Raw genomic sequence first — 11836 nt, 5'->3', positions numbered from 1 at the left:
AGTTTCATGCAGAAAAAATACTTCTATTTTTTTTATATTTTTAAACTTTGAAACGGGTCAAATTGACCCGCAACATAATAGGAGGGTTAAGTAGAAACGTCTTTGGCGTTGAGATCAGAGCTGCACCGCTCAGTGAGTTTTGGTCTGAAACCAGCATGAAGAGGACGACAAACAGATCCCAGTTCATCTCAGTTTCTCGGCTTATTAAAAGATTGAAATCTGATGACCTTTTTATCACACTTCCAAAATACATATGAGGATCAGTGTTGTGTCACTGCATGCGTGTGTGAATGTGTTTTTATGACTTAATGTTTGCTTGTGTAAGAAAGTGAAACAAGATACGTGGAAATGCTCCAAAGCAACCAACGTGCAGATCACTGCAAAACAACAAAGAAACAGGGATGAGGCGAGAAAGATCCTCCTTCGTTTCCTCTTCTTAATTGTTTCACATCAGTCTTCAAGCGCTGCATCCGTACGGTTGCATAACGAGTTCAGAACTCTCTGGCTTCAAGGAGCAAGACGGAGAGTCTTCTTCAATTACCTGGAGCGAGGCCACTTCCCTGTTGCACCCGCTGGGACTGGCAGAGCTGCTGCCGCTCGACGAGATCCGCTTTTAACTGTGTGAACATTCCTGCAGCAGCTGCTCTGCTCAGTTTATTGGCTGCTTGATTAGATGTGTGTTTACTTGGCAGACTTGTTGACCCGCTGGAGAAGAGGAGGAAGATGAGCATTGTGCTCCGCTGGGAAACGCGGGGGTCCAGCTTTGACGCGCCGACTGTAACAGGCAGCGGCGTGACGGACAGAGGGCGCTTTCAAATGTGCAACAGGAAATAATGACACTGAGGATGAAGTATTTCTTCCGATTTCGCATTTTTTGTGATCATCAAGCTAACTAGTGGTATTCCAGACAATGGTAATCTGAGTAAATTAAAGTAATTACTCCCTAAATCTGACATCTGGTTGTTGCCACTCTTGACTGCAACACCTGTAATCAGGTGTTACAGATAACCCTTTCCTACCTAGCTCAGATTATAGCAAGCAATAAGATTAGTTACCATAACTACGCAGATGATACGCAGCTCTATGCTGCAATGTCACCAGGAGACACTGGACACATTCAAGAGCCGATTAAATGCTTAAAACAAATCAATGTGCCGTGACGTTCTTCAGCTGAACAGAAACAAAAGTTAAATTATTATTCTTTGGACCTAAAGAGGAACGACCCAGAGTCGGCGCTCAGCTTCAGTTGTTGACGATCAGGAATGAAACCTGGGTGTGGTGACCTGGATCTTGGAACCCGTTCATGGAGAACCAGAACTGGGTTTTTAGGCTCTTCTAATCTGGAACAAAACTTCCAGAAATCTGCAAAGCTGCTGAAACACTAAAGACTAAAATCCCATTTGTTTAGGAGTTGCCTCTGACTAATGTTTACTGGATCATTGCCATTGTAATGTAATGTTTTGGCTTTTCATTACACAATATTCACAACTCAAATCTATTCTGACTACCGTCAGCACCAACACCTTAGTAGAATTAATTAACTAGAATCAAAATTGAAATGTATCCATAGATATACTATATAATTTCTAAATCATGGATGATGTATAATTAAGATGCTTGGTGACTTCAATTGTATTGACAAGACAATGCATCATGAAAATATTACAAATGACTAAATCTCAATTTACAGTGGCAATCACAAAAAGGCAAATATGAATAGTGAGAGGGATTTAAGTTCATCTACTCCTTTTCAAGCTAAATGCATTCTTATTTATCTAAATACACCATTATATAAAACATGAATTGGAAAACTCAGCCAATGTTCTGTCTTCACTACCTGCACAAGACTGTGTGTGTGTGTGTGTGTGTGTGTGTGTGTGTTTTGTTTGTTCTATAAGGGGTAAAATATGCAATATTTTTCTTTTATATGGCTCAAAATGAGGCCATAACTAAACTAAACTGCCTTTTTGTTGAAATGTGCTACACAAATAAACTGGACCTGTCTTAGTTGGCAAGTGAGTCAACTTGCGCAGAGATATTGGCCAACATTTTTTTTTAGGAGAGATGTTTTTATTCACACACATTGGGGAATGTTCCAGCATAAACAAACAGCCTTCTTAAGGCCATGCCACATAAACAAAGTCAGATTTAAGTCCAGCTTTGACTACACCACTCCAAAACCTCCAGTTGTTCTTGAGCCACTCAGATGATTTTCTGCAAGATAACAGAATTTATGGTTTTATCATTTACAGGAGGTCTGTCAGGTCCCCAGCAAAGCAGGCCCAGAGAATCACACTACCACCACCATGTTTGATTGTTGATATAAAGCTCTTTGTTATAAAAATATCAAAATTTGTTAGCTGTAAGCAGATGTAATAGTGCACACCTTACAGTTTTATCTCATCAGTGCAAAAAAAAAAAAAAAACCCAAAAAGGGTAACACTTTATTTGAAGGGGGGTGATTAAGACTGTCATGACACTTTCATAAACATGACATAACACCTGTCATGAACATGAATAAGCCTTCATGAATATTTATGACTGTTGTCATAAAGCGTCATTCGGTAAATTATGACACTTTTAATACAAAGTTGACATTATTCAAAATGTCTTTATGACAACTTGACATTAACCAGGAAATCATTTCTGATATAAATTTGTTATAAAAGTATTACTGATTGCACTTTAAAAATTAGGTAACTTTATGTTATTAAAGGTAAAGTTTAAACAGTAATGATTTATTGGTTAATGTCAAGCTGTCATATCAAAGACATTTTGAATAATGTCAACTTTATATTAAAAGTGTCATAATTTACCGAATGACGCTTTATGACAACAGTCATAAATATTCATGACGGCTTATTCATGTTTATGACAGGTGTTATGTCATGTTATGAAAGTGTCATGTCAGTCTTATTCACCCCCCTTCAAATAAAGTGTTACCAAAAAAAGTGTCTGCAGTACTTCAGTACATCAGACAACTTTGAAAAATCACACCTGAATTTTTGCTTTGTTAAGGGTCGTCACTTCTCATACAGAAATAAAATACACATTAAGATACACTGATATACTCACTTGAAATAAATTGTCTACATACACACACATTGTCATGACCTTCTAAGTTCCAAAACCAAAATTATTCCAAGAAATGGCTGTGAGTGGGTGGCAACAGAGGGGTTTGTTTCTTGAACGTACTTCTGACTTTATTGTTTGAAAAGTATGTAAATTATTTTGAGCAAAAATCATACACATAAAAATAAATAACTAGAAAATTTCTGGCTTTCTTACATGGGGCCTGCCAAAGGGTGCCCATTGGTTGGAACGCAGTGTTCTGATGCTAAAAATTAGCACCAGTGCTAAAGTAAGCTAAATGTACTCAATAGAATGTGGAGAGTCACAAGCATGTTGAGTAAAATTTGTGTATAAGCTAAAATTTGCCAAAAATGTTAATGTTAGCCTAAATGCTGCCAGTGACATGTGGGGCATCACTAGCATGTTGTCTTACATTGACTTCCTCCATTCAGTGTATTAAACATGGCTGATAAATGAAATAATAGCTAAAAAGGTTATTTTAGGGAAAAGACTACTGCTAGACTGCTAGTGAGAGTCAGTGCACTGCTAATGTTTGTGCTAATATTAATGCACTGCCTTCTGATTTTTACTTGTGCGAAAGTCAAAGTCAGCTTCGTGGCACTTCGTTACCAGAAAACGCTCTCATCTCTTAGCAACAGATAAACAACAAATATTGTTATTGTTCAAAAAACATAAGATTTATTCTGCTCTTTTGAAATACTACTTATACTACTTAACAAGAATTGTGCATTTGGATAATTTGGCAGAAAAGTGAAAATATTTATTTATTTTTTTCGTCATTGTGTACTATGCATTGCTTTGGCAGGCTCCAATAATAATGTCAAAATTCTCATTTAACTTCTGCAGCTTCCCCACCAAAGGATGGATACATTTTCACATCTACTCAAAAAAAAAATTTAACAGTACTCAAAAAAAAATAAAAAATAAAATAACAGTTAGGTTCTTTTATCTCCCATTTATTTATTTATTTATCAGCATGTCAGAAAATTCACTCTTACATTTGGTCAGGAAGCAGGTAAAAACCTTTAAATAACCCCAAAAGAAGAAAAAATAATTAAATATTATTAATACCTGTATTATTTAAGTTTACATCAATTATTTTTATTCAGACTTCAAAGAAACTAACCGTAAACACAACACTGTGAATTTCTATCGGAAAAAGTGCTTAAACAGTCGAATGGACAAAATATCCATGAGGTTCTTATTTGACTTATTCCTTCAAGAGCCGTTAAGTCTAACACCAAGAACGTCCTAACAATGTCACTGATTGATACTTTATTATTAGTAGACATTTCTGGCCGGAGGGAAAGAAAAAAAACAAAAAAACTTTACTATTTTTCCTCTGCATGTACTCAACTTCCAAGAATACCATAGTACATATCAATCTGCACGAGGAGCTTTGTTTAGGTTTTATTTCTAGTAGCCATTCTGCAGGCCTACTGTGCGCCTGCGTGATGGTGTGCCTTTTGTCAGCGTCGACGCGACACCGCGGCTGTGACATTTATTAGAGCTTGTCAGCGGAAAAAAAAGAAGAAGAAAAAAAGCACACACCTCTTCACAGTCACGCCTCGGCAGAAGAGGAGCTCATTTCCAAGCAGCTTCATCAAAAGCGTCACTGAAGCATCCCTCGGTGGTTTCTGTACGCGTGACTTTTTGTAGCCGCGCAGATAAACGATCGGCTTTGGACGCAGATGGACGAGCCACCCGTTTTTTGTTTTTTTTTTGTTTGTTTTTTATCTCGCCTCGATGCCATCTGTTAAATTTGCTCCCAATCTCATGCCAGCATCTTTTGGGTGACCTTTGACCAGATGAGTTAACGCTCTTTATTGACAGCAGCTTGTTCGTTTTAATGCTCCCCCCCCCGCCCCACCTCCTCTGAGGTCAGAGGTGAATGAAACGGGTCATGTGTCGTGCTTTTTAAGAGCCGCAAATCTCTGCGCGTTTTATTTCCTCTGCTTGAGTTAATTTGGAGGCGGGCAAAGGAGAGAAGTGTCGGTGTTGAGCATGTACATGGTGGGTTTTAGTACCATGCACATGAGTATTATTAGAAGAGAATTATTAGAAGTTGTTTACATGCAATATGTGGGTTATAGGGTGAGGATGAGAAATATTCAGGTTCCAATTGGATTTGCCTACAATTTTGTGCAATTTCATGTCAATTGAAAGGAGAAATTTTATTTTTTTCCCCCAATAGGTAAGGGACAGCTAAGCTAGAAATAAAAATAAAACAACAGAGAACCGAAAACCTTCTAAAACTAGACCCTAAAGCATTAGGGTCTACATCCAGCTGGAAGATGAACCGTTGCCATGGTTTCCAAGTCTTTTGCAGCCTTTTTGTACCTTCAATTGAGCTCCATCCATCTCCAAAAATCAACTCTGACTTGCTTCCCCGACTCTGTTAAAGGAAAGCAAACATGGTGGTGGCAGCACCATGTTCGACTATGGGAGTTCAAAAAGTTTTATTCATCCTGCATACTGAACGCTGGACTATTTGTTTTTGTTTCAACTTTGGCTTTCTTTTCCCAATCCTTCCCTAGGAACGTTTTGGTTGAGCTCAATCCTGGAGCCAACTAGTTAGCAGAGGTTTATATTTAGGGGAGTCTGAGTAAAGGGGGATTATTACAGAAGTCCACATCACTTGTCAGAATTTTATTTTGGAAAGCAAAATGGTAGAAGAACAAACAACTGGAGTTTGAGGGAAGTTACTTAAACCGTAAAGATGTTGGATCAGAATCAATTAAAGTTCACAGAATTTTTTCATTATCAAAGAAAGGCCCGGACACGTTTTATTGCGGTATGTGATGACTCACGCTTATGGAGTCACAAATGCACTGATGAAATGTATTTTTCCCTGCAAACTAAAACGGAACCAGAGTGAGTCCGAGTCTTGCAGGAAGCGTGTGTTCGCGTCCACTCTCTGATCCGCGAGTTAGCTCAAAAGAAAAAGACAAGAGTGAAAAAATCGCAGCTAGTCAGACACCAGCAGGGTAATGAGCTGCAGGTGCCACCAGGTTCTTTCTCCGTGCGTAGCTTTCCATTTGCTTTCTCCAACAAACCGTTTCACTTTGATGCTCATAAATTCCCTGCTGAAAGAAGACGCTGTGCGGTGCAAGTTAGTCAAAGTTGAGGAACGGTGTGATGTCAGGTTGTCTTCCACTCAGAGCCAGCGGAGCCGTTAATGTTCTGCTGTCCTGGATTGATGGCAGGGAAAGTCAGAAACTGTCCGTCTGCTGAGGTAAATCTCAGACTACGCTGTAAAACATCAGCGGAAAAAGGACAGAAAAATCAGAGAGATCACTGAAATTTACAGGAGTCTGTTTTAGAAGGCCGTTTCTCTGATCCAGCCGGTCGTTGATGGTAAAAAAAAGGTTTTTTCTTTACATCAAAGATCTCTGTTGCATAATTGTGTTCACTGTGTTTGATTCATGTCTTCAATCAAGATGTGAATGTGAAACCCAGCAAATAAATAAAAGTAAAATACAAAAACCAAACTAAATAATAACGCTTGATGAGACGTTTTAGATTGAAAGCCAAGGATTATATTTGAAGATTGCAAATTTTTCTACACTAAATTTATGACATTATTGACATTTGAATGTAAATTATTTTTAGAATTTAGCTGGGGTTGTTTGTTTTTTTCTACAAGTTATAACACTACATGTTTTCCTGATTTGACAGCGTAGTAAAGGGTTATTTCTCTATTGGTTTGGCCTTTTGAGCTTAATTACATTAATTCTGAAAATCTAACCTGGATTACATGTTTTTGATTAAAAATAGGCATTTTAAACCACAGTTTGCGAATAGTATTCCTCTTTACTTCACAACATAAAATAAAAAAACAACAAAAAAAACAGGAATTTCACTGCTAAACCAAACCTAGTTCAATACGCACATCCAGCTTTAAACCCAAAAGTAAGAAGATCTAGAGACCAATAAAACTGTGAAATGTCTTTTTTCAAAATCTGACTTTTGAATCAGTGTCTGTTTTATCGGTTCGTAACTCAAAAACACAAAATGATCCGAGGATTGGGTACAAACTGAAGTTGTGACATTCCAAATCAAAAATAAAGATCAACTAAACGAATAAAAAAAAATCCCTTCGTTGTTTCCATTTTTATCTTTTACAAAGTGAATTCAAATCTAACCTGAAACTCAAACTTTTATGACGTCAAGTTTTACATTTCCAGCCTTTTAAAAAACGCTATGTCACCCTGTAAGCCACAAAAGCTTTGCATCACCTACGACCTTTGACCTCTCAGTCCCACCTTCGCCCCTGAGCATCCTAAAGCTGGATTTAGGGGATTCCCTGGATCAGTTCCTTCCTTGTTGTTACTCTGACAGCAATCTTTGCGTGCTCCTCAGCCTTTTTCCTTTTAAAGCGACGCGCTTTAAAGTCCAGATAGTGCCGCTGCCATAAATATGTCATAAAACAAACTGTTTGGCACAAAATATGTACATTTTTCTGAGAGCTTTATGCATCGTGCTGATGATCTGGGGGGCGACCGCTGCCCACCCACAGAGGCCTTTTCATTGTCTTGTCTGGTCGCTGAATCTCTGCAGCTCCCCCCCTCCTCACCGCCCCATGTAAACAGCCTCCCTGCAGCAAACGGAGTCGCCCTCGCCGACGAAGCTGTTCACTTCTAAAGAATGCAAAATGTAGATTAAAAGAGCTCCCTTCACTTTTATCAATGCTGGACAAACAGCGTTGAGTTATTGGGAGGATTATGAATAAGTTTTTTTTTTTTTTTTTTCTTCTTCTTCTTCTTCAGTGGAAAAAGCGAGATGTGGCCAAGACAGAGTCATCATCAGAGGTCCCTAAAATAGCAGGGCAGTCTGAGAATGGAGCACGGAAAGGTGAACCGAGCCGGTTGGTGTGCTACGGTTAAGCCGCCTCTGCCCCCAAAATATTCAGTGATTCATCCTGCTGAAATCCGGACTCGTCTTTGGTGGATAAAGCCGGTCCGGGTTCTGAGAGACGTTGCGGCTTTGCGAGTCGCTGAGGCATTACTGTTTTCTTTTAATAAACGGCCTTTTGTGAGATGTTGAATGTAAATGTTTTCACTGAGGCGTGCTGCGTGTGAGTGTGTTTACTTTGGCCGTAGTGGCTAGCGTGCTACTTCTTTTTTTTTTTTTGTTTGTTTACAAGTATTATTGGCTCTTCACTCCCACACTTCAGCTGCCATTTACTTATTCCTCATTCCGCTCATTGTGTTTCATGGATATCAATAAGGCGTCTGCAGGACAAGTGCCCTGAACATCTGTAAGGAATACAGGAACTCACGCAGTTTGCACCCACATTTGCTAATGATAAATGAGCGACCGAATCAGAGATGCAAATAGAGAGACGCACTCTGGGTCGGCTGTTTTACTCATTTATTCAGCTCAAATCTCCACAGACAGTTCTGCACGGTTCCCATGGCTGGGTTGCAGCAGATCAATGGGCGGTTCCTGCCAGCCCCCTTTATTTTATTTTGGACCAGGGGCTCATGGGAAAGTTATTTCCAGACCTTTTTTCCTGTCGCCCTCAGTGAACAGTGGCAGCAGTTTGTTAACAGGTGCAATATGAGACTTGCAGAATTTTTTAAATAGCTTTGTTTTTACCCAGCAGCTTAATATAACCCTCTGTTTGTTTGGGTTTTCGGTGGTGCGTGTAGCACCGAGGATGGCGGTTCTGAAGTTTTCTCAATGAAAAAAATTGCATTCACATGTAGGGATTTTACAGGACTTGCATCAATCTTTCAATTTCAACACTTCTTTCCATCAACTGTATAATAGGAGTGGCATGCTGGCTGCACGGATTAAGAACAGGCATTTCGGCTTGTTCCCTTAGACCAAAATCACTTAAAGGTGCAGTATTATGCATTTTCCAAGCACATAGCGCCATTTTACAGCATAATCAAGTAACTATGTTACCTTCAGGTGTTATAAAAATGCTATGTGTGTCAAATATGACTTAAAAGAAATTCTATGGGGTGCTGGGGTGGCGAGGGGGTTGAGCACGGGCCACATGTGGAGGCCCTAGTCCTCGACGTGGCCGTCGCAGGTTCGATTCCCGGCCTGGCGACCTATGCCGCATGTCTTCCCCTTCTCTCATTACCCTCTTTCCTGTCAAGTCACTATTAAATAAAGGCCACTAGAGCCAATGAAAGCTTTAAAAAAAAAAAAAAAGAAAGAAATTCTACTTCCTGATTCAGTGCCTTGAAATCGGGTCTCTGTCTTTTTAAAAGAAGCCCCTGCTCTTATGGTGTGTTCACACCAAGCGCGTTCGACGTTTCAAGTTCGACATGTGTGCACTTTGAATGGAGGCTCTTGACATTTTTGCTCTACACTGAGCGTTTCGCACGTCTGGTTTATGTTCAAAGTCTACGTGGAGGCACGTCAGATGAGTCAAAATCGCTCTAGCCTTTGTTTTCCGTCGCCAGCCTATTTGTTGGACGCGTCGGACTCGCTTGACGCGTCACACGCTTCGAATTGTGGCCCACATAATGAGCTCAGCAGACTCCCAGTTCCACCATGTGTTTGCTAATTGCCCCTGGCTAGTCTGAAGGAGCACTACACTTACACTATGGGTAAGACCGCATGTTTTTGATGAAACAACATAACATTGCTTTCAATGTAATACATTTTGTCCAACAACCCTTTAGGCAGATAATCTAATGTCATGAATGTCTTTGGCGCTTTTTAAACATTGGCGCTTCTATAGATATAAACAGTACAGATTGCAGTAGCAGTCATGATGAATGTCGCTTTGCCATTGTGCAAAAATGGTGTCAGTATTCAAGTGATCACACCATGCATCATCCAGGTATTTTATCAATACCTCTAAGACCATATCAGTAAAAGATAGCATTACATGGTTCCTTCTTCTGAAATTATGTCAAAAAAGTTCCCACCAGTTTCTTACCTAACTTATTTTAAGCCAACAAAACAATCAGAATGCCAAGCCTCCAGAAAAATCTGAGCCGATGGGATAAACATATAAGGAAGATGTGGTCTGAATAAACAGCATGTTGACTACTGCAATAAACAGAGGACGCACTAATGCGTTTGTCTGAGAGAAACACGAGGGTGGGCTTGTTGAGCGGGGAGAAGGAATGAGTGAAGGGCTGAAGGAACGGGGAGAGAGTTGTGTCTTTGGGAGCAGGACGACCCATGTGACTCAACCGGCCCCTCTTTGTGTTTCCCACACAGTCTGACATGACCGGAGCTATATCCACACCATCACATTGACAAGGGCCACTGTCTGCGAACTTCTCTCCTGCTTATGATTCATGCCCCCGTGAACAAGGGCACCATGTTTGCTTATGCTGCTGCCGGCCACACATGATATCCACCATGAAAGCTGCTCAATCTGATCGGTCAGCCTCTTCTTTTATTCCCCGTCCGTCTCAAAATGATGAAGACACTTCAATTCTCTTTAGGTCCTCCACAGTTATGGGTCAGAAAATCACTTTCCATCAGTCATGAATGTTAGTTTTGCTCGATAGTTGCTCTCTATAGGCTGCACTGCATATGAGACACAGTGGGAATGATCAAATAACATGGTCTTGTTATGAAAAGACCACTACGTTTTTTATATGTTGTTACCATGATGTGGAAATCCAACGATCATAATGAGAGCCGCTTTATTAACAAGCTGACACACGTTGACGATGGGGCCGGGGTTAGCATTGCGGCTAGCTAGGACTTGGAAGTCCCTTGGGTTTATCTTTTAAATTTGGCTTGTTTTTAAGATGTTATCAGAATGAACCCTTATTATCGTAAGTAGCAGTTTATGGTACGTTCATTGACTAAAGAATGAAGCACTCAGAGTGACAGAAATAGAAACAAACTGGGTGCACCAAAAGGTCATGTGACTTTACTGCAACCATTGAGACAGGGTGTAGTCTGACACGTGGAATTGGTTCGAGGCCTGTGGTGGATGCCAGACACAGTTTATGTGGATCTTTTATGACTAGTAAACAAGCAATGATACCATCTTCAGTGTGGCCTGTCTAGGTGACCTGAACCTTCTAGGTCAGGAGTGAGGAACTGCCTCTCTCTCTCGTCACCCATTTCGATTTTTACCAAGTCCTCTGAGGACCAGGCTCAATTTGTACACCAATGTAATGCAACATTTATAAGATAACCACATCTGTTTTGCATATTTATATTCACATTTGTGAATTTATGTTTGTAATGTTTTCTTCCAGATATGCTGTTTTCCAAACACAAAATACCACCACAAATAAAATGCGTAATTTGAATTTGATTTGACATTTTTATCTGGGATTTGAGAAATTAATCTTTGTCTGATGAAAATGAACAGTAGAGTTGTTTTCAGGGCTATATTACCGAAGTCTAAAACTATGTTTGAAGCCAATGGTCTAAGATAATCCCTCTCTGCACATTTTGATTCCAATCAAATACTTAAAAATGCATCATAATCCACCTGCTCCTCCAAAATGAAGTAGAATATATAAATATCACAAGCAGCTGGTTGCGGGCCAACATAGCAGACCAAGAACATTCGACAGCGTTAGCTTAAACACTGTGTTCAAAAACACAAACTGTAACCACAACTGATAAACACAAATGCTGTAAATACCCAGATCCGATAACTAGGAAGAGATATCTTCTGGTTAAGTGTTTAGAGTAAATGAGCCATTTAATTGCAGTAAACTACTTTGTTTTCCACTAAGATATGAGAGTTATTTATCTGAACTTTGAACTCAAAAGTGCGTAATTGTGTGAACAAGCCTTC

The 11836-nt window shown here is 39.7% G+C and overlaps 1 long non-coding RNA gene across 2 annotated transcripts in view; it reads right to left on the bottom strand.

The window, feature by feature from the left end:
- The window catches only part of LOC106947007 (uncharacterized), a 77617-nt gene that overhangs the window by 40705 nt on the left and 25076 nt on the right, over nt 1-11836 (bottom strand). The window lies entirely within an intron of this gene.

The sequence above is a fragment of the Poecilia latipinna genome, unplaced genomic scaffold (assembly GCF_001443285.1).
Source record: "Poecilia latipinna isolate Pla-1442-1.1 unplaced genomic scaffold, P_latipinna-1.0 Scaffold217, whole genome shotgun sequence".
Lineage (NCBI taxonomy): Eukaryota > Metazoa > Chordata > Actinopteri > Cyprinodontiformes > Poeciliidae > Poecilia > Poecilia latipinna.
The sequence above is the reverse complement of the archived record's forward strand: the minus strand, read 5'-3'. Positions and strand labels throughout refer to the sequence as shown.